This window comes from Mytilus edulis, chromosome 5 (assembly GCF_963676685.1).
Source record: "Mytilus edulis chromosome 5, xbMytEdul2.2, whole genome shotgun sequence".
NCBI classification, from domain to species: Eukaryota; Metazoa; Mollusca; class Bivalvia; order Mytilida; family Mytilidae; genus Mytilus; species Mytilus edulis.
The window spans coordinates 57,912,318-57,936,415 of NC_092348.1; the positions used below are offsets into that span (position 1 = coordinate 57,912,318).

The 24,098-nt window shown below is 33.1% G+C and overlaps 1 long non-coding RNA gene across 1 annotated transcript; it reads right to left on the reverse strand.

Annotated features, from left to right (window-relative positions):
• Positions 1 to 5,221: 5,221 nt before the first annotated feature.
• On the reverse strand, positions 5,222 to 18,911 carry LOC139524044 (uncharacterized). Its single transcript, XR_011664730.1, has 2 exons — positions 18,615 to 18,911; positions 5,222 to 6,265 (listed from the first exon to the last, which is right to left on the reverse strand). It is a non-coding gene; the product is annotated as an uncharacterized lncRNA (long non-coding RNA).
• Between the last annotated feature and the right edge of the window lie 5,187 nt (positions 18,912 to 24,098).

Genomic DNA, 24,098 nt, shown 5'->3' on the forward strand with positions numbered 1-24,098 from the left:
CGTGATGGCGTCCGTAAAATTTACGAAGGGATGTAAAATGGTTGTTATTTTATCACCAAAAAACGACGAAAAATGTGAAATAGTTTCAGTCACGTTAAAAGTTAATTATTGTCATGAAAAATTCAACATCACTTATTACTTACATTGTGTGAGTTCATAGAATTACTTTTCGTGTAAAGTTCCAGAGATAATGGGTTTACTTTGATAAAATATTCATGATACAGATAATTTTCTTTAAAGGTATGAACGATAGAAAGGCTTAAATGAAGTTGTTATATATTTCATCACGACATTGATATATCTTAGTGATGATAGAATAACAAAACATTGATGGGTTAATAGAAAAATCAATTAAGATTCATAAAATCTTAGGGCATTGTGTAAAGTGTGGAGAAAAAACATTTCATTTTGTCACTATCGTTGACTGTTCTGTTCAAATACGGAAATAATAATAAATAAATTTTTTGCATCCAAACCGCTTTCTTAATTTGCCGTCATCAGTCTCAAACCCACGAAAATAAGTTTTACGAATGAAAGCATTATAGATCGCACTCTTTTCTTGTGAGCTGTGTAACTGCTGTTTCTTCCATCCATCGAAAGGAGGGTGTATTTTTCAGTGAGCTCCTATGAGTCCGTTCGTTAGTTCTTCCGTGCATCCATCTATTTGTAATATTTGTCAGTATCAATTTTCTCACCAACTATAATATTTCAAAGAGTCTTGGTGTATGGCAAACTATGTGACACGTTCTCGTCAATTTTCTTATTCCTTTTTAGCAAGACTTTTATCTAAAAACTGACATGCACAAAAAAGAAATTTTCGTCACAATTGTCTCAACAACAACTACTACTCGTAGCTTCTTTGTAGAAAAATAGAGTCATCAACATAAACCTGGGTATAATAAATTAACAATTACTCATAGTCCAACTTATTTCCTTTTGATTAACGTATAAATTAGAGGCAACAGTAGTTGTTCTTGTCCTTTCGTGTTTGATGCGTTTTGTTATTTGATTTTGCCATGTGATTATGGACTTTCCGAATTGATTTTCCTCTAAGTTCAGTATTTTTGTGATTTTACTTTTTATCGGTGTTCAAATGTTATAAATCCTATTTTATCTTTGTTTCAACATTCATCTGTATAAGTCTATTCGTAACCCTTGATCAATTTCGTACTTTTCTTGTTCCGAAAATTTGGTGATAGGAGTATTGTTAAAACCTGGTAAATATTTCAAATAAACACATTTCACTATGTGTTGGTTTTCATCTCGAAGAGTTTTAGTATTAAATTATATTAGTAATTCTAACTAAACGGTCATTTTGATCTCCATCTGAAAAGTCTGAAACTAAAACCGTAAAGTCTTGTTAAAATTTTCAGTTATTTATCAAATATTTTCATGTAGTAAATTTAGTACTGTTCATAAATACTGTTCAGTACATGTTGATGAAATTCAGTATGTTATACCTTTGTACAGTAACTGAACAATCTCAAAATAAACTCAACAAATATTAATAGACTGTAAGCGAATTGTCTGAACAGTTATGAATTTACCGCAGTGGGTAAGTATCAAAACTAACTCAAAACATGACTTAAAAATGTATTGATCAGTCTTTTTAGAGCTGCTTGTTTGAAATGACCCTTTCAATTCAAAATTAGTTTACTAGTGGAATAAAAAGAAACTTTTTGTTCATATCACGACGGATCATTACCTGCAGCCATTGTTGAGAACAAGAATGACACAATCAAAACCTGGTTCGGTTTCAATGACATTTTGTTTGTCATTAACTATGTCATTGACGACGTGTGCGGTAATATATTTGGGATACCATACGGACTATTTTAATGATACAACATACACAATTAAGCCTGCTCATATCTTGACTTCCATCTAGAAATTGACGATGAGGGTTGGTTAGAAATAAAACTTAACGACAAAAGAGATGATTCCAGCTTCCCATTTGTGAACTTTCCATTTCTATGAATCAACATTCCACCAGCGCCTGCATATTCCCCATTGATACGATATTCCCGGGCTTGTATTTCTTATCATGATTTTTATGATAGAGGGTTGCTGCTCACAAGGAAGCTATTAAACCAATAGTTAAAGATGGTGAAGTTGGTATCATCCTTGGTAATTTTACGGACGCCGTCACGAGTTGGTTGACCGTTATGAAATATCCGTTTAACAGATGGTAGATGATATGTTCCTGATGTCGTAACTTCAATCCCGTTCCCTTTTAATGAATGTGACTTACTGAATTATATTTATTACCGGGTTTGTACTAACATGAGCAACACGACGGGTGCCGCATTTTGAGCAGGATCTGCTTACCCTTACAGAGCACCTGAGATCACCCCTAGCTTTTAGCGGGGTACATGTTGCTTAGTCTATAATTTTCAATGTTGTGCTGTGTGTACTTTAGTTTATCCTTTTTTACCCATGGCGTTTTCGGTTTATTTTCGATTTATGAGTTTGGATGTCCTTCTGATATCTTTTGCCCTTCTTTTGTTAATAGTGAACAAAAAGGTAAAAATTCTACAAAGAGAAACAAGTGATCATTATGTTGGAGTTCATATTGACAACATATTTGTTGAATTGGATGTAAGCTTTTTCTACAAATTGTCGGCATTCCTATGGGAATAAAATGTGTGCCTCTCCTTGTCGGGCTCTTACTTTTTTCCTATGAGTCGGAGTTCCTTCAGAGATTTGTAAAAAAGTAAGAATATAAAAGAAAACAAATCAATTAATACCACATTCAGATATATAAATTTCCCCAACTCATTCGTTATTCAAGAGCTCGAAGCTGCCACTCAGATTTTGTAAAACTTTACCAGTGTCTGAGCAGATAGTTGATGAACCAGGGTTATGTCAAAGAACGTCTCGTCTTTTTTCTAAAAAAATAGTTCATCGGAAGATACCAATACCTTGGTGATAAATATTCCGTATCAACTTCACAAAGTATTCACTATGATCAGTATAGAGTCTAGGTGCTGGCGTTGACTATAATCTTCTTTACGTGTTGTGGTGTTCTTTTATTTGTCTCCGTAAATTATTACATTGACTGTTTTTAGTCTATTTTCAATACTTATACAACCCGTCATTGTGTTGTTGTGCTAAGGCAAAATTTTGTATTCTTGTCTTTCGTTTTTGTTAATGTGCTTTGTCTATATATGCTTATGTGTTATTCTTGGTTAGCATATTTGTTTGTTTTTATAGTGATAAAGATTATAAAACAATGTTGACTGCTAAATCCCTATTTTGACATTTTTATCTATTGTGTCTGTTTATTTTGTTCACAAATTGTTGTCAATATAATGATATTATACGCAACTGTCATACAAGTTAGAGGTTTATGTAGTTATAAAACAAGGTATAATCAACCATTTTCTATTAAGAAAATGACTCTACCAATTCAGGAATATGACAATTGTTATCCATTCGTTTGGTGTGTTTGAGTTTTTGATTTGGTCATTCGATATAGAACGTTCCGTTTTGAATTTTCTTCGGACCTCGGTATTTTTGTTATTTTCTTTTTTCTAAACATGATCCTCATATGGAATTAAAAACTATCAACCTAGCATTTTTGTGTGCCATAACCCTTGTATCAGCACTTGAAGCAGTTACAAATTTCACCTTGCAGACAGAAACATTACGCTTTTTTTTTGTGACGGGAAATAAATATGTCGTTTTCAGCAATTTCATAAGTGCATTGAGGCTTAATGCCCGAAAGGACAACACTGTTATACATTTCTCCTAAGTAGTTGAGAGAATATGTTTAACCCACGAGCGGTTTCAGTTTTCCATTAATGATTTTTTTTCAAATAGTAATGTAAAGAAAGATTTTTAAATAAAGACCCATTGGTGGCCTTCGGCTGTTGTCTGCTCTATGGTCGGGTTGTTGTCTCTTTGACACATTCCCCATTTCCATTCTCAATTTTATTAAATGCATTCTACCCATATATGTGAGCATTTACTGTCTTTTAACTCTATTTAGTGCTAGAAGCGTAAATTACATCTACTTACATTATAGCACTGATATAACTTCTTGGGTTATGGGAGTTCATGCTGCTTAAGAAAAGGAGACGAAGGTTCGGGGTTCTTGAATTGTGATGTAAATGTGTGTTAATGTTAGCTCTTGGTGTCATACATGTTATGTTTTTTCATAATTGTATTCAAATTACTGTATAGATATATCGTTTATTCATTTACATAAAAATAAGGAGATGTGGAATGATTGCCTATGAGACAAGTACCCAGCAAAGTTCACATGAAGTGGATGTAAGCAACTGTATAGGTAACCGTAAGGTATGATTGTTCGGTGTATGTAGTTTGACCTCTTGTATACTATTGTGTCTGGGGATAATAAAACATCGAATCTTAAATCTATACACATCTTGTACAGCGCTGTATCTGAGGATAACAACATTTTGAATCTTGAAACCTAAATGTAAGTTAACTTTACATTGCTTGGTTGTTTTAATTGTCTCTTCGTTCACAAAGTCGCAACGATTTTCTCTTCTAACGTTTATTTCTCCTATGAATGTAATGATCGTGATACCGAACAATCATAATATGCAAGATTAACATATGATCGACACATCTGAAATGATTTCTTCCGTATTCCTTATGGGGGAAACTATGTCCTTTTAATGAACAAAAAATATTAATTCAACGATTCGCTAAGCAAGCACTTAGGGATACTGGTAATCTGTTTATTGGGGATACTGGTAATCTGTTTATTAGGGTAACTGGTAATCTGTTTATTGGGTGGTCTGAGATTTTTTACATTTCAGAATCTCCTCTTGCATCAATATATAAATGTTTCGTTTCTCCTTATAAATATTAAGGAATTTGCGTCAAATGTTCGGACTCTTTGGTGTTTTTCCATACAATACAATGTAAAATATCTTGCCCCATAACACCCATTTATTTTTTCAAATAAGACTAATAGCTCATGAAAGGTCATTTACCAAAATTTTAGAAGATTCTTGATTTCTTTTCTTTTCTTTTGAGACCCAAATAATACCAATGCAAATATAAGGTAAAATTCCAAGTCAGCCTTTTCCCGCAATATTTTAAATCTCGAATATCTCGAAAAGGAGGTCCATGACCTATCAATATTTTTATCTTTAATGGATGTTCTACCAGCTTACAGTATCATTTTTAAATTCTTAATTTATTAACTTTTACCTAACCTCACCTAAGTACATCCTTAAGGCGTATATAAATAACAAAAATATTTATTTGATTTTACTATTTGACTACTTGTATTCGATAAACATCATCTCAAATTTTTATGTTTAAAGTTAGGATTGATATATTTACTGTATCTTAACATTTTTTGCACATCTTTAGTATTAGCCCGATTAAAACCGCCAGCAAATCCGTGTGTCTTCCGGAAATAGGATAGTCTATGTGCAGTGGAAAATGGATCTGGGTTTACATCAGTATGTGAAGATTTGGCACTAAAATGTCGGCCATAATTATAAGCATTGTTATTACTTTTGTCTGATTGTACTTCAATGCGAACTTCATTGCTATTTGCAACTTTGCGCCAGCCGGTTTTACTGCTTGTAGGGTGAGAGTTAGTTGTTCTGTTCAGTAATTCATCGGTACAATTTAAAACTACCGGAAGTTCGTGACTCTCGTCAAAACATTTGTCTTCATTCCTACTTATAGCACTCCCGTCTCGAGAATCTGTCCTCTGCTGAAGTTTTATTCTCCTTGAAATATATTTCGGCATTGATGGCGGCGCACAAGAAAGTGATAGATGATATTGTTTTGATGGCTTATTAGTTTCATACACGATGTCTATATAATCAAGATCGACTTCTTCATCGAAAACTGTACGTAATCTTTCCGTATTCTTTGAAATCTTTTCTAACTCGTCTACGCTTCGGTGATGGTATTTTAAACGATGTTCGTCACTGTTGTCTAAGAAAGAATGTCTTTTATTTAAGGGTACTGAAATGGCAACTACTTTTGGTGCATCTGTTTTTCCTTTAAATTGTCTTACAGCATTGTCAACGGATGGAAAATAGTTCAGAGGAACTGATAAATTTGAGTTTTCTCGATGGTTGACACGATGCAAGCTTGATTCCGAACTTGCACGTTTAGATGGACGAACGAAACTTTGGTCCATATTGTCATATACTATGGTTTTAAGTATACTCCCAAAACTATCGTGTATATCTTCAGTAGTATTAGACAACTGTTTTCGAACTCTTGTTGATTTATCATTTACTCGTGTTAAATCTTTTGATCTCTTCTGCAACAAAATAAAAGAAATGCATTAGAAGTATTAATTTACTCCATGTTTCTATAGTATTATGCATTACAAGCTGATTTTTCAATTTAATGTTCTTAACAGATGATGTAATAAACTTTGAATAGATAAATAGATATGAATGCATGTGAATCTTTTAAAGTTTAATTGATCAAAACTTGTCAGTTTTTAAGTCGTCAACTGAGATTAAAATTCTTTTCAGTTGAATGCAGCCGTGAAGATTACAAAATAAAAATAATCCTTTATAACCACTGTTATATAACATCGTTGGAAGAAATCATGAATAAACAAAATCAAGGTTTTAATACACGCTTTGTTTTGAGTGATTTGTTTTTGTTTCAAATAGAATGTTATTTGAAAATCAACTGTTTTGAAATATCGTTATCAAGCTACGTACAGTTCAGGGAAACTAATACACGGGCTTGCTTTCAACTGTATTATTCTATGTACACGAATGCATTTAATTTATAAGGTTAACTGTTATTCTGTTATTGTAAACAGCATTTAAAGAAACATAACCACATTTCGTCATTCCTGTTGCATGTTTCTTCTCAAAAGATGGGCGACCGAGATTACAAAACTAAAGTACTATTCGGGACCCTTTTATTCGACTATACGGTTTTCGATTTGCTCATTGTTGAAGTCAGAACGGTTAAATACCATTGCTTAAATCCGCTTTATAAAGACTCCGTAGGATATGTGTCTCATCATCAAACATACAATATTTCTTTATTCTATTTGGTATAAAATATCCAGGGAGATCTATATGTATAAGAAACACCTATACGGACGTTAGCCGATTGAATGTATCTAATAATTTACACCAAGATATATATGGTTATTAAAGGCATAATATAGGTTTCAATAAAATAGCATAGGTTTCAATAAAATAGCAGGGTGGTATTTCAGCAATTCGATATTTAAAAATATGACAAATTCTGGATATCCAATTGAATTTAATGTAATCTTGATGTAAGTTGCAATATAATGGCTTCTTGATGTACTAGCATACGTGTGTTTCTCTTAATCTGTTTAAATTTCAACCACTTTAATCCAATTTTTTTATCTTTTTTTTTTGTTGTTTTTCAACCAATTTGAAACGTTAATAGATTTTGGTGTCAAATCCCTTCATCTCCCTTTATCATTTCATTTTTCTTTAATTTAATACATGTATCATCAATTTTATATTTATCAATTCCATATAACCTATTTGTGCTGCAGACAGTCTGACTTAAACCAGCACCTATTATCCACAAGTGAACAGTGGGAACTGGCTTACGTTATCTTGACAGCTATTAAAACATAAACAGTCATTTCATCGTAAAACATCGAAAAGCAAAATATAAATATTAGTTAGTTTGTTAAACTATTTACTTACAGTTTTCCGTTAAAGGTTCTACGCCATTTTTATATAATTTCAAAAAATATAAATTCAATATTTAATGAACATCACAGAGTATTTTTTTATCCTTGTAAGTTCCAAATATGGCAGTTATCCGTGACTTTTATCCCGAAGATAAGTCCGTATAATATCGAACGTTTCAAAATAAGTATCAAGTGTAAATGAATGTCAAACTTTTCTTTTTAGATTATATTATGCATATCTAATTATCTATTACTTAACGCGAGAGTTTAAATAGTCATTAGGTTTGTCTGTGTGTATTGACCGGAAATAATTTGAAGAATTGAAAAACAGCACGGTTGGACTTTATCCATGTAACGGAACACTTCTTTTGTTATGAAATCATGATACTTGTGATACAAACAAAAAATGGAATCTTCTTGTGAATTTAACTTTAATATTATTTGCTTACCAGCTTTATGGTAATTTTCAGATCCGAAAAACTAATTGCAATTGAAATATTTGAGTTTGTTTCTCAAATAAACACAATTAGGAATAAGTAGTCTTATTGGATATGAACAACGGCGGTCATTTTGACTTCAGAGTATTTTAAATGTGCCGATATTTGACTTTCGGCTAATCACAATTAAATACACAGTGAAAACTGAGTTTAAAGCGGCTAAAATAAACTGATTACGAGACTTGTTGAATGTATACTTCGACAGCTTACGAAAGTTTACACTTTGTAAGTAAGTGAGGTTTCAATTAGATATAGGAAGATGTTGTATGAGTGCCAATGAGACAACTCTTAATCCAAATAACAATTTATAAAAGTAAACCATTATAGGTCAATGTACGGCCTTCAACACGGAGCCTTGGCTCACACCGAACAGCAAGCAATAAAGGGCCCCAAAAATTAGTAATGTAAAACCATTCAAACGGGAAAACCAACGGTCTAATCAATATAAAAACGAGAAACGAGCAACACGTATGATCTACATAAACAGACGACAACTACTCTACATCAGATTCCTGACTTAGGACAGGTGTAATGCCTTTTATTTCAGGAAGTTACATTCCGAAACAGCAGATTTTCCTTAGTTTTTCATCAGTCAAAATTTTCCAGAGCCAAATCCGAGAAAGATTATTATAAACAGTTATGTTGTTATTCTAAACATCTACAGACAAGTTACAATTATTCTTTCGTGAACCCTCTTGATTATAACAAATATCCACTGAATCTTGTGTGATTTTTTTTTTAATACACGCGCGCAACCAAGACTTATCTGGTTTCTTATAATTTTCTAATGCACATACATGCTTACCTCAAAACTATTTTTTAAAGACTTAAACGAACATATATGAGTTGCACATGTAGAACAGTAATATAACTTACAAATTATTTCTCTAGCTCTATTGTCATAACACAAAATTAACATTACGGGTCAAAATTAATCTTTATGTTCGAAATTTTGCCACACAAATATCATCAATATTCATTTGGAAACGGGGAGTTTAACCAGAGTGTGGTTTTCTCTCCAGAATCAAAACTATGAATTAGAGATAAGGTCTTGCATGTGATTGGACATTTGACAGGTTTTCGAGTGTGGTATTACTCAATTTATTTCACTTGACTGGGCGGAGTTTATCCAGTTCGCTCATAATAAACCAGTCCATCTATAGATAGGTGTTTTAGGATACACTCATCAATTCATTGTCCAGTCATTCTTTTGTAAATTCCTTTGAGTCACTGATAGGTGATTAGAAATCAGTAATAACTATAACGGCAATCATCGAAATCACACACATTTTAAAATTGACTGTCCTCATGCAGATTAACACGTAAGCTCCGCCCGATCAGTTGAAATAACATTGGTAATAAACTGATGAAATGTCATTATGATTAATGACTTGAACTCTGTGTTGACACTATCTTAGTTTTCTTAGACTAATGGTCAAGTGATTGATTTTATTATTGTATTACCAGTTATTATGAATTAGCTAGAAAAACGTTTGTAAAAAGTGTTACAATTTCTTTGTTGTTGTTTACGTTGCCACAAAATTACGATTATTATTGTTTCAGAATTTGGTTTTGTTAAAAATATTTATAGCATCATCTAAAAATCTGTCTTATCTTTTAGAGTAGCAAAATTAGAATCGTATACTAAAATGATCAGCTATCAATTATTCTAGTAAATATAAAAGCTCATGACTATATAATATACTTTCATACTAACAGAAAAACGCATAAAACCCATCTAAATGTTTTCTCGTTTTTAAATGCATTCAATTGATCAAATCTTCGTATTAATAGAATTTATAGTTTTTTCTTTAACCAAGTTTGCCAAACGACTCTCATATAGCGTATAGTGTTTTTTTTTTTGTAAACAAAAGCATTAATAATATGTATTTCATTAGTATTAGTTTTTAAACGAAGAATAATTTCTATCTTGAAAATAAAGCAACGAAAACTATGTATGCTGACCTTCATATTCCTGTTTAATAATCCGACACTGTTATACTTAATATCTAACCCAAAAGCTGTACTAAAAATTCAAAGTTTTCGCTTATATATGGCAAACTGTAAAAAGTGGAAAGACTCATTGATCAATTGATTCATTGATAAAAACAGCATAAAATAACGATGAAATGATATGGAAATTGGAAATCAATTTGTACGTCCAGTTATTTTCTTCTGTACAGGTTTTTCTCATACCAATTTTATTTTTAAAATTTTGACCGAAATTTGGCTTCAAAGCAGGACAACTACGGATTCGTCAAAGACTTATTGCAAGGGTTCTTTAAAATGTCTCACACTCTATAAAGTTTTAGTACCCTCTCAAAATTTTACCCATAACATGACTGTGATATAAAGAAGATGTGGTACGATTGCCAATGAGACAACTATCCATCAGAGACCAATTGAAGAGGAATTAAACAAATATCCGTTTGGCCTTCACCAATGAGCAAAACCAATACCATAAAGTAAGATAAAAGACATTAATAGCACGAGTTTTGCTTATTGTTGATGGCCGTACCGTGACCTATGGTTGCTTACATTTACGTCATCTGGTCTTGAGGTCATAAAGGTTATGAGTCAGTTTTTGTACTCATACTCCAAAATCAACCAATCAAAATGTTGGATTTCATGTTTCGAGGATGATTTTTGTGCTCCAAGCACAGAGCAAAGTTTTATGACTTCAATTCCTGGTCTCTGGTAGACTGATAGCTGTCTCATTGGCAAGCATATCACATATTCTTATTTTTATATTCCATATTAAATTTAGTATCTTACAAAATTGTAAAAACTTACAAATATTATATAAAAAGCCGGGGTTATTCTTCTTTGCAGTTCCTATAAAATTATATTTCATAATGAATTCAGCTCATTCTCTTACACAAACTACAAATATGAAATTCTATGATGCTATAGATTCGTCAATTATAAGGATTTGGCTAAAATAAATATTAGAAAACTTCCTTGTAAAATATAGGATATTAATATGTTAAAGTCATTCTTCCAGAAAAACAAGAAACAGATCAAAATTGACAAAAACATGCTTTCAATAATAATATATCAATACAATATTCGTTCATTCTGTGTGGTAATGAAAATCCATAAAACTAAAGATAGTAATAATACACCAGAGTAAATTTAAACTTAAATTTTAATATCTCAGATGCATTTACACGGAAATTGAAATATCTAGTTATGCTTTCGTAACTCACAATCTTAATAACGTTAATCAGAATGTTACAAAGGGTAATTCAGAAATGAAACATAACAAGTAAACTAGTTATCTATAAAAAAAAAAAAAAAGAAGAACTCTCCACAAGAGACCAAAATGACACAGAAATTTAAAACAACTACATTTGAAGGTATTATAAATCTACATGTACCTCTTAATTCTTATAACATATTGAAATTGTGCAGTTGTGAAGTATAGTGTTATATTTATTCTATAGTCTCGTTAAAATGTACGTTTCTCCGTCTCCGTATGTTACTTTTAATCATGTCCACGTGTTCCGATTTTTTTCAAAAGGTGTTTGATTCAGATTAAAACAATGTTCGCACAATTACTTCTGTTATGGCAATTAATTTTAACAACCGCTGAACATGCACGAGTGCAACGGTTGCATGCAAACATGAAAACAGTCGTTGTACTTTAAACAATGATGCTATAATTAAAAAGATATGCTGTTAGTGTTTCCAAAGTCAGGTTTATTTAAACTTGTCTGTATTTTTGTTATAACTGCACACACAATTTTGATAGCTTTGATGATTTTTCTAAAAAAAAACATATCATCTTGAATATCTAGGAATTCTAAATGTATCTATATCAACTAATCCCACTATGAATTAACTTTTAAAATGTTACCAGAGCTACACGTATGCGCATTTTTCTGACAAGTTGCAGAAAGTATACTTTTTATATAATTCCGTTTTTAATTCGTACGTGTTCTTCTAGTTTTAATACCTTTTAAAAAGTTATAAGAAATCTTATAAAATTATATATATACTTGGGTACATTTTATGGAAAATTTATTAAAATGAAGGTGTATCTCGATTAAACTAACTCTGTAAGTTGACACTCAAACGATCAGAGATCATAATGAAGTTTAAATATACAATTTAAATTTACAAGTTGTGATATATATTTGTGATTAAAGCGGCTGTTATGATCAAGGAGTATAACTATATGTTAGTTATACGTCCTTGGTTATGATATTTAAACTTTTTTTAAATTATTTCAAGTGGATGAATCTTCAAATCAGATATTTGTCAGTAAATGAAAATGGACCGTTTACAATGTTTAGGGCGTTTCAATCAAATATTAAATCGGCCTCATAGTGTTAATTTTATTTTAACCCTTTTCTCATTCTTTTTGTGTTTTCAGTCGTGAATATTAGGACCTGTTATGCCTCGTTTTTCGCGATTTTTTTTTAATATTTTAAGTTTAAAATTCTACCATCTACCAAATCTATATTTAAAAAATATAAATACACTTCGATTCATTATGCCCGCGTCACACTGTCCCGATTTTTATATACGATGGACACCCGAATGCGAAAATTGTAAGTTCGTACGAAGTTGGTCCCGAACTCGTTAAAATACTAAAAAGTGACCGAAGCAAGTACGATGAATAACGAAGTCTATACGATGGTGCCGAAATTATATACGATAGCAAAAGATGGACATACGAAGGTTAACCGAAGACGGGTATTTAAGCTTCATATCTCAGCCGAAGCCTACACGATGGATCACGAAGGCATCACGATGGATTACGATGATGGCGCGATGGCCATTCGATGTCTAAAAGACGTCGTGTTCAAAGGTCAAGGTCACAGTGGCAGTTGTAATACAAGGCAATATCACCCTTGTGGACACTCTGAAACCAATATGCTTCAAAAGATTTTAACCACATTTGGTATAGTGTTCCTCCTTTTAATGATCTGACATTTTTTACGTTCAAGGCCAAAGGTCAAGGTCATGCAGATGGACTTGTTTTTTTCTTCTTGAAATAGCATAATACACAGGAAATTGGTTGCTAATTTTTTTACCTGCTGGTTCTTAAGACAATATAAAAGGTATTTCCAGTTACTGAATGTTTTGGTTGATTTCTAAAAAAAAATAGTTTATGTATCAAATATGCATATTCAATTTACCATTTTCTGCATGTGTCATATACAAATATAGTGTCCATTTTTCTGCTTCTGCCTTCTTTGAACTGTAAAATGTGTGCACTAGTCTGAATAATCACCCATAATTATTCCCATGTTTACTGATCTATCTTAAAGGTAATGTAATGGGTTCGTTGATCCCTTTTATTCAAAAAGAGCTCTTTCCAGGAGAATATCATAATAATATAGACAAAAGGAAGGATGTGGGGAAAGCAATAAATACGGCAAAATATGACATATAGAAAACAAAATGGTTATGGAGTAAACATTCGTGTGACAACAACTCAGACGATACATAAAAAAATCTGAATAATGAAGAAAAAGTTGGTTTCCCTATGTACGTGTACCTGCAGTGTTGGTGTACGAGGCGCGTTTATGATTTTCATTATGTTACTTGATATGAAAAATTGACAAAAATAATATTTTACTTGTAATAGTAAATCCTGAGCCTGTAATAGCTGCTCTTCTTGTTCCATTTGAATTAATAGAAACAACGCTGTCGTCTTTCTTGTTCTCATAGAATCATGTGATATGAGCTCCATGTTTTGTGAACGTCTTTCTTAACTCTCGTATTAGACTGACCAGTGCATATAATATAGTGCATGGCACTTTAAATGTATTTTAGCGCGAAAATTATCTTACATTTAGCTGGATTTATTGCCGTCGTAGTTCCATCTTGTCGCCTTCGTACTTTTATTCGATGGCAACACGACGGGATTACGAGGTCTTCACGAAGTCGTGTTGCCATCGTAAGACCTTCGGGTAGCTTCGTGATTCATTCGTGTAGACATCGTAATGTCAAAACTGCCCGATGGAAACGAGGGAAACACGAATGCAATACGATGTTCAAAGATGCATTCCCGGTGACATTACGATGGTGAGGATGGTGATACGAACTCAATACGAATCCTCAACATCGGACGCACCTTCGGGGATTTTTTAACATGTTAAAAAATTTAGAACCCTTCCCGAAGATGTCCCCGAAGGCTAGAAAAACTGGCCGATGGTCTACGATGGTTAAAGATGGCACTACGAATAGCCCGATCAGAATGCGATCAGTCCCGATTTTGAAAATTTCCATAATCGTGTTGCCATCGGCGTAAAAATCGGGACAGTGTGACGCGGGCATTAAAAAAAACCATTTTAACAAAGAATAAACTATAAGTTACATTTTTTACTCGGAGAAGCAATTAATCTAAATTTCATTTCCGCGACTTTACAAATTTTTAATTTAATTTCTTTTTACTAGGTAAATGTAATTTTCCTTCTGAAAATTCTAATATGAGCAATTTAGACGACCAACTATTGATTTCTCTTTATTTTTGTTATAAAAAATAACGATAGAGTCAACACTATGTCCTGTTTCAGATTTTTAAAATCATATTTGCTGTTTAAATTCATTGTAAATGTTTACATTTAAAACACTGGACACACCCTTAAACTTATTGAATAATATTTGCCGGAGACACAAGTCTTAACAAATATGTTGACCCGAGCATTATGCAATATATTGGCTGAAGTCAAGAAAAACTTTGTCCAAATTTCAATCTGTGAAAAAAAATTATATATATGATTTCCCTCACAGAAGTGTGCAGTTATGACAGGACAATAATAGAAACTGTAGTTTTCTTTGCTACAACTCCATATTTTTTGTGTGGTTTTGTTGGGTTTTTTTTTCATAAAATATTTATAATAATTTCTAATGTAGCCTAAATTTAGGAATATTAGGACCTATATGCATTCTTCTTGATCGAACAAACCAAGGATTTGTATAAAGTAACTATACAAATCCTTAATAAAAAATCCTTACATTTTTATTTACTAACCTTGCGTGGTCAACAACTGTCAGTCCACTGTTTTGGTAGTGACTGTTAGCTTATTTATGTATGAGGTCAAAACTATATTTACTTAACAAAGTATTAATCGCAAACAAAATACGGTAAGATGTGGTATGATTGCTATTGACACACAAGAGACCAAACGACACAGAAATAAACAACTATAGGTCACTATACGACCTTCAACACTGCGTATAACCCATACCGCATATATAATCATAACTCTTTTTCTATGTTATACTACTGTTTCAGAAAAAGGGTTTGGTACCATTAAAACGTTTAATCCTGCTGCAATTGTTTGCACATGTCCTAAGTAAGGAATCTGATGTTCAGCGGTTGTAGTCTATTTATGTGGTTCATAAGTGTTTCTCGTTTTCGTTTTTTTTATATAGATTAGGCCGTTGGTGTTTCCGTTTGAATGGTTTTAACGTAACGGTACCAAAATTCCACCTTTTCAGCAAAAATAGCAGCGGAAATCTTATAATATTTCTTAGAGACTAAGGGACTATAGGGATCTATCTAGCTATACTAAGCAGGCACTGAAAAGTTATACGAATTACTGACAACAACATCGCCAAAAAATACAACGACGAAAAGACAGACACAACAACAGGCCAACGTTAAACCAATCAAAACAGGTATCTGCCTGGAAACAGTTCCTCTTCAACTCGTGGCACCCGTGACGTCGTGCTAATCAAGTACAAATTAGGAGATAAGTCGCATTCAGTATTGCCACAATCGAGAAATCATCATAGACTGAGTGACTTCTACAGAAGTAACATATACATAGTCACTTAAATCTTGATGGCATCAAACTTTTGGAAGGGTTATATCTATTTTTTTCTATTTACATTGTGGAACCCTTGGTTCAAAATGTTCCGTTTGAAGCAGCAACTATATGTATCAAGGATAGATTTAGGAAACGCAAACATTCGAAAATCGTATCGAATTCATTGTCTATATGCATGCAGGAGTTGCTGGAACTTTGCTACGCAGCAACTGAAAATTCACAATTGAATCCATCCCTTTTGTCGTAATGTTTAGTTCTAAACCGATCCTCATTATTGATTTCTAGATGTAAGTCAAGTTATGAAGCACAAATACTTTGTCTGGGGAGTAATTATGTATTTCAAGCTTAAATAATAGAATTTGTGCGTTCAACACAGTGACTAAACTCACTGAATTATTTATCTTTGTCATTATGTATACAAGTATAAACTCCAAGGCAATTCAAAATGGAGGAAGTCTGTAAACACTGACAAGATCACACGCTATATCAATCAACGGAACAAGTGAAAAATCATTGCCATATTCCTGACCTGCCTGGTACATACATTTCCCGAAGAAAATGGTGGATTGAACCAGTTTTATAGCTAACTAAACCTCTCACTTGTATGACAGTTGTTATAGTTCCGTTATATTGACAAAACTAGGTGAGCAACCCAACTAGCCATAAAAGGTTAATGTGACAATAATTGGGATTCGGCAGCAAAAACTGTGTAAACTCACGTCACATGCAGACATACAACACAACATTCGTCTCAACTCGGCCGGTTCCGTACCCTCATCTGATAGAAGGAGAGTAGATTCTACCGAGGATTGCCGAATGACAACACAACTGAGTATAATTCAAACAAACATACAAATTAGGGTTTCTTAGATTCAATAGTGAATTTCCGAGGCAACAGCCATCTCAACGAAGATGTATGCGAATAGGCTATACCGTGACACTTTCCTTGGAATCTATATATCTAGCCTTTTCTCACAGACGAGTAATGCTCATGGAATGGGAGATCCTGATTAATAATTCGTACACATTCATGTGTGTGTCATTGGACGTCCTTTCTCAGTCCAGACATGATAAGACACGTGACACCAAAATATAGCTCAAATTGTGGGATCTCCGTCTAATATAAAAAAAAATTTGTCGATGGAAAAATATCTACATCGTAAATACACAGGCAACTTACTGAGACAACTGATAAACCAATTGAAGAGGAAACTCTTCTGATGCCTAATGTGAGCAATTGCACCAAGTCTATGGCCAGACTGATTTTCCGATAAAGAAATGCAATAAAAGCTTTCCGATACTTCTCTTTGGATTTTGTCAAGTGTGTGCAGAATTTGTTTGGTTATGTATATTTACACACTATAATCTGTTCTGACTATCATGGACAGGGAAAAAAAAGGCTAGACTTAACAACATATACCTCTTTATATTATGTTAAGTACACTCGTGCAATATTCAACTTATCGTTAACTCTCGTAATCTTAAAGTTCGTTCAAATAAATTCGCAGCTTATACATTGACCTTAAAGATTATTACGTAATGTCTTATCCGTATCCATCCATCATTTTGACTTTTTATAGATAGCACTGAATAATTATTTGGGCAGTAAATGAAAACAAAGGAGAAAAGGCCGATATTGATATTTCATTGCATGGAGTAATAAGTTTGCATTTCTGTATTTATTGCTATTGCCATTGTTTTGTTTAATTTATGTTAGTTTTCACTCTCCCCTCTCCTTCAGATTCTTGTCCGAGTAACAAAAAGTGCAAACCGGATTTTACTGGTGATGTCGGTCAGACATTGGACATTGCTGGTGTGCATAGAGGTACATAGTTTGTGCAACTTCTCCTACATCTTTTAACAAAAATTCTTGATACTTCACTGATAGAGTGCATATATATAATGAGCTTGTGCATATGCTATTATGGATGATTTTCCGCCATTTTTTCAGACTTATGAACGTATTCTATATTGTTTATAAAATGTAGCTAATAGTATGTTTTGATTAACTTCAACAATGAGCAAAATACCATACCGCATAGTCAATTACAAAAGGTCTTGGAATGACAAATCTAAAACAATTCAACGAGAAAACTAATGCCCTAATTTTTGGAGAAAAAAACTAACGAAAAACAAATATGTATCACATCAACAAACGACAACTACTGAATTACAGGCTCCTGACTTGGGACAGGCACATACATAAAAAATGTTGCGAGGTTAAACATGAACTAGCGTGACAACCCCCCCCCCCCAAACTTGGGACAGTAGTGTAACAGAACAACATAAGAACGAACTATAAAAATCAGTTGAAAACGTGTTCATTGTAGACATACAATTTTGGACGGGTTAATACTAAGTACATTTCTGGTTTCAGAAGAACGGAAATTAATTAAGATTGTAATATCGTTTTCAATATTTTTTATCATTTTCATCATGATTCTAAGACTTCAATCGTCTTAAGTAAAAAATAAATAGATTTTTATACTAAGTACATTTCTGGTTTCAGAAGAACGGAAATTAATTAAGATTGTAATATCGTTTTCAATATTTTTTATCATTTTCATCATGATTCTAAGACTTCAATCGTCTTAAGTAAAAAATAAATAGATTTGAATTCTTTTCTTCTTTTTTTTTACAAATAACGGATGTTTTTAAATGAGAAAATATCATATTTACCTGCAATAATGGGATGATATAAAGGTGTTTGAAAGTCGATCTTTTATTAGCTGTATTTTCCTAAATGTTTCCTTTAAATGACATCGTTATATTGACAATCCATCAAGAACTCATTAAAACGAACATTTGAAAGTTACACAATTGAATAAGTTATTTAAATATTTCAAAAGTTTCTTATCAAGATAGATTATGTCAGATACAAATGACAAAGAGTGTTTATTATGTTGTCTATACTTCATGAATTACAATCGGCCAAACTCGTGATTGTTTCTATACGAAGTTCAAGATTTATATCGGGAAATGAGTTGTTGTTTTACATGCCATGATTACCTTTATCAATATTAGCATTATTTGTATCTATATAAATATATATATACCTTGTATTTGCTATTACATTCATGACTGAAATAGAAAAGAATACAATGAAAATAACGTAAAATAAAACCCTGAGATTTCCACGGTCTCGTGAATCTACACAGATATGTTAAACCCGAATCAACATTAGCTATCTTTATAAGTATTAAAAGAATAGACAAACAATTCATGATCAATAAAACATCAAAATATAGATTCAGATCAAAAAGGATCCCAAAAAAACAAAGAGATGCGCGAACAATTGGTTTAAAAAGAAGAAGGTTTGTTTTTAAATTTAATATTCCACTGTTCTGTATGCGTACCAAACCCATGACAGTATAATAAGCTTGTTTATTGTGACCATTATTTAACAGATTGAAGCAGAAGAGTTTGAAGAAACCCACGAGTCAGTAAAATATCACAAGTCAACGAAAATCAGATATTGCTCTTTTGATTCATGTTGAAGGCTTTGTTGTGATTTTGAGATGACAACCGACAACAACAGCGCGGTTCTTAGCTTTGCTTTTAGAGTATTTTTGTTGTGCATACACATTTGTTGTCATGGATAGTTCTCCTATATCCATTCTTTTCTATTATTACAATGGCCACACAAATAAGGGAGCTAAAAAAAAAATTAAAAAATCCCCCATAAAAATCAAATGGTAGCTCCCTAACGGTCCATAAAACACTACACAGAAAAGTAAAAACTTGGCAACAAGAATCACACAAAAAATCTGGCCGATCTCGTGTGTTCTTGAAGGGTAGACGGAGACTCGTACACTATTCGCATTCGCAAAATCATAATCGAAGAAAAGGGGTAGTGGCTTGACTTTGACTTTTGTAACATATATGTGGTGATCTGATCTGTCAAGTAAACGCAAACACTGGAATATCGTTTCAACTATATATTCTGGGAGGTATAAAATCCTCATAAACTAACATAATTCAACACTTCCGTCCGATGAACGAAAGTGCAAAAATATATAAAAGTGTACGCAAAACAGCAAAGTCAAAAAAAACAAGGCAACGTTAAAAGGGGCATCAATGCTAGAGCTTAAACAGCCTGATGCGAACAGTACTAACGACCATTATTTCACTACCAATACACAGTACGCACTATGATAAAATATATATATATATATATATATATATATATATATATATATATATAAGGGGGGTCCCAACCCAGAGTAAAGGGGGGGGGGAGGTTCCAACTATATGCTCCCATTCAAATGCATTGATCGGCAAAAAAAAGGGGGTTCCAACACCCGGAACCCCCCCCCCCCCCTAGATCCGCTACTGATCCCGTATATATATATCAGAGCCCAGGTGGTCGTGTGGTCTAGCGGGACGGCTGCAGTGCAGGCGATTTGGTGTCACGATATCACAGTAGCATGGGTTCGAATCCCGGCGAGGGAAGAACCAAAAATTTGCGAAAGCAAATTTACAGATCTAACATTGTTGGGTTGATGTTTAGACGAGTTGTATATATATACAACTCGTCTAAACATCAACCCAACAATGTATACAACTCGTCTAAACATCAACCCAACAATGTTAGATCTGTAAATTTGCTTTCGCAAATTTTTGGTATACATGTATATATATACAACTCGTCTAAACATCAACCCAACAATGTTAGATCTGTAAATTTGCTTTCGCAAATTTTTGGTTCTTCCCTCGCCGGGATTCGAACCCATGCTACTGTGATATCGTGACACCAAATCGCCTGCACTGCAGCCGTCCCGCTAGACCACACGACCACCTGGGCTCTGATATATATATACGGGGTCAGTAGCGGATCTAGGGGGGGGGGGGGGGGTTCCGGGTGTTGGAACCCCTTTTTTTTTGCCGATCAATGCATTTGAATGGGAGCATATAGTTGGAACCTCCCCCCCCCCCCTTTACTCTGGGTTGGGACCCCCCTTTTTTTAAAATGGCTGGATCCGCGCCTGGGTAATACCATGCATTGATTGATTGTTGATTGCTTAATGGTCAGTGGCAAATACTATACAGACAACACTGATGTCTTAACAATATGCTGAAATGAAATATAGTTGTTTAATGTTTCGTGTGCGGCAATGATGGTATTAATTATTGCGTTCAATGTCTAAGAGGATAATAAGACTAATCTTGTGAGAATACCGTACAATTATTTCTTAAGATGTGAATGATATGTTACATACAAAGGTCAACCATCTCCAGTACGAGACCCTAAATCTTTTGATTTATCTTGAATATGATTGTGCAAATCACAGATTATTCCCAGCAAGGCAAGTTTATTCTTTTCAGAAAGTCATTACTTGGCACAAGCATTTGAATAGCAGTCTTTTGTAAAAAGTCCACACCGATTGCATGACATTTTTACCTATATTACAGGTCAATTATAAGGATATTCTCTTTTTGGGAAAGTTAATACTCGGGGTTTGTACAGTTTTATGTTCGTCCATTTTTTATTATTCCAGACATTGTGATTTATCGGATATAAAAATCACTTCATTTTTAGTTTTTAGATCATTTCCTGAATTAAATCACATTTAAAATAATAAAAAAAACAAAGAGGATCAAGGATTTTGAATTGTGAAGCCCCATTATAATTCAAAACAGTATATTACGAAAGGCATATGTTGCCCGATCAAACAGTCCACATTAAAATGAGTTCAAGTTGCCAATTTTTTCAAGTATATTCATTCTTTCTTTAAATCTTCTATTCTTAGTTAAACTTTCCACTTATAGAGCAGTAATTCTGTAAACAATAGGAAATTAACAGTAGTTAAGGGTGCCAAAAGGTTGTTAAGGAATGATACGTAGCCACCTGAAATAATTCTCAAGATAGGACAGTCGGTTAGTTGTCATCTTAATGGTATTGGGAGTAAGTGTTTTACTTTTACGACATGTGGTTTAGATAGTTTTGTGCGCATGTAAAACTGGTTTTATTCTTTCCCATGTTGTGCCTGTATACATATACTACATAAAAAAGCTATCTGGGCATGTTGCTTTCGATAATGTTTTTTGTTTTAGTTTGTACGACTATTGTTCCCCGAGGTGACGGGTGTTGGTTGTTTACATAGTTTGTTGAATTGTTAAACATTTTTAGTAATTTATGTATTCTTTTTAGCTCTTACGGTCATATTTCAATTATTATTTTTCTCATAACCAAAGTGAAACAACAAGATAAACCCACAATCGAGAGAATAACTTTACTTCCGAGAGACAAAGATAAAAAACTAGAGGCTCTAAAGAGCCTGTGTCGCTCACCTTGGTCTATGTGAATATTGAACAATGGACACAGATGGATTCATGACAAAATTGTGTTTTGGTGATGGTGATGTGTTTGTAGATCTTACTTTACTAAACATTCTTGCTGCTTACAATTATCTCTATCTATAACAGTACTTTCTGTGGAAAATGTTATTGAAAATCTTCAAATTTTAAGAAAATTGTTAAAAATTGACTATGAAGGGCAATAACTCCTTAGGGGGTCAATTGACTAGTTTGGTCATAGTGACTTATTTTTAGTTCTTACTTTGCTGTACATTATTGCTGTTTACAGTTTATCTCTATCTTTATAATATTCAAGATAACAAAAAAACAGCAAAATTTCCTCAAAATTACCAATTCAGGGGCAGCAACCTAACAGCCAATTATCTGATTCATCGGAAAATTCCAGGGCAGATAGATAGTGACCTGATCAACAATTTTACTTCCTGTCAGATTTGCTCTAAATGCTTTGGTTTTTGAGTTATAAGCCAAAAACTGCATTTTACCCCCATGTTCTATTTTTAGCCATGGCGGCCATCTTGGTTTGTTGGCCGAGTTACCGGACACATTTTTTTAACTAGATACCCCAATGATGATTATGGCTAAGTTTGGTTAAATTTGGCTCAGTAGTTTCAGAGGAGAAGATTTTTCTAAAAGATTACTAAGATTTACGAAAAATGGTTAAAAATTGACTATAAAGGGCAATAACTCCTAAAGTGGTCAACTGACCATTTTGGTCATGATGACTTATTTGTAGATCTTATTTTGCTGAACATTATTGCTGTTTACAGTTTATCTCTATCTATAATAATATTCAAGATAATAACCAAAAACAGCAAAATTTCCTTAAAATTACCATTTCAGGGGCAGCAACCCAACAACGGAATGTCTGATTCATCTGAAAATTTCAGGGCAGATAGATGTTGACCTGATAAACAATTTTACCCCGTCAGATTTGTTCTAAATGCTTTGGTTTTTGAGTTATAAGCCAAAATCTGCATTTTACCCCTATGTTCTATTTTTAGCCATGGCGGCCATCTTGGTTGGTTGGCCGGGTCACCGGACACATTTTTTAAACAAGATACCCCAATGATGATTATGGCCAAGTTTTGTTAAATTTGGCCCAGTAGTTTCAGAGGAGAAGATTTTTCTAAAAGATTACTAAGATTTACGAAAAATGGTTAAAAATTGACTATAAAGGGCAATAACTCCTAAAGTGGTCAACTGACCATTTTGATCATGTTGACTTATTTGTAGATCTTACTTTGCTGAACATTATTGCTGTTTACAGTTTATCTCTATCTTTGGGCCAGGTGAGCTAAAAATGAGCTATAATTGAAACTTCATAACAAAGATTCATATTTTCTTTATTAACAAAAAATATGATCCTTTATGTGACCATATCATAAACTTTATCAAAAAGAAAATGTATTCAGTACCTCCGGGCTCATGGTTTCTTTTTCGAGAATCAACGCTTATCCATTGTATCTATATCACAGATATGCAATGGTTTTATAGGAAATAAGTTGAAACTAGAATGAAAATGAAAATAAAATTATCCAAGAACAATAATTAAAGGATGTATCGTATACATAAAATCCAAATCCTGAAAGCTTATTTTGCTTATTCAGTTGATGCTTAGTCATAGATCTATTCTGGAGACGGCCGTATGCCAAAAAAAATAATCATTAATTCCGGAGACCCTATAAGTTTAAATCCCAAATTCCCACGAAAATAAAGACACAATCCTGAATTTTCCCAATAACAAAGGCCCAATCACGAAGTCCCGAAAAGTACTTTCGCCACTTAAGCGAATGATAACAACCATTCCTCGGGTACTCTCCTATCTTAGATCAAGGAGGTTATATT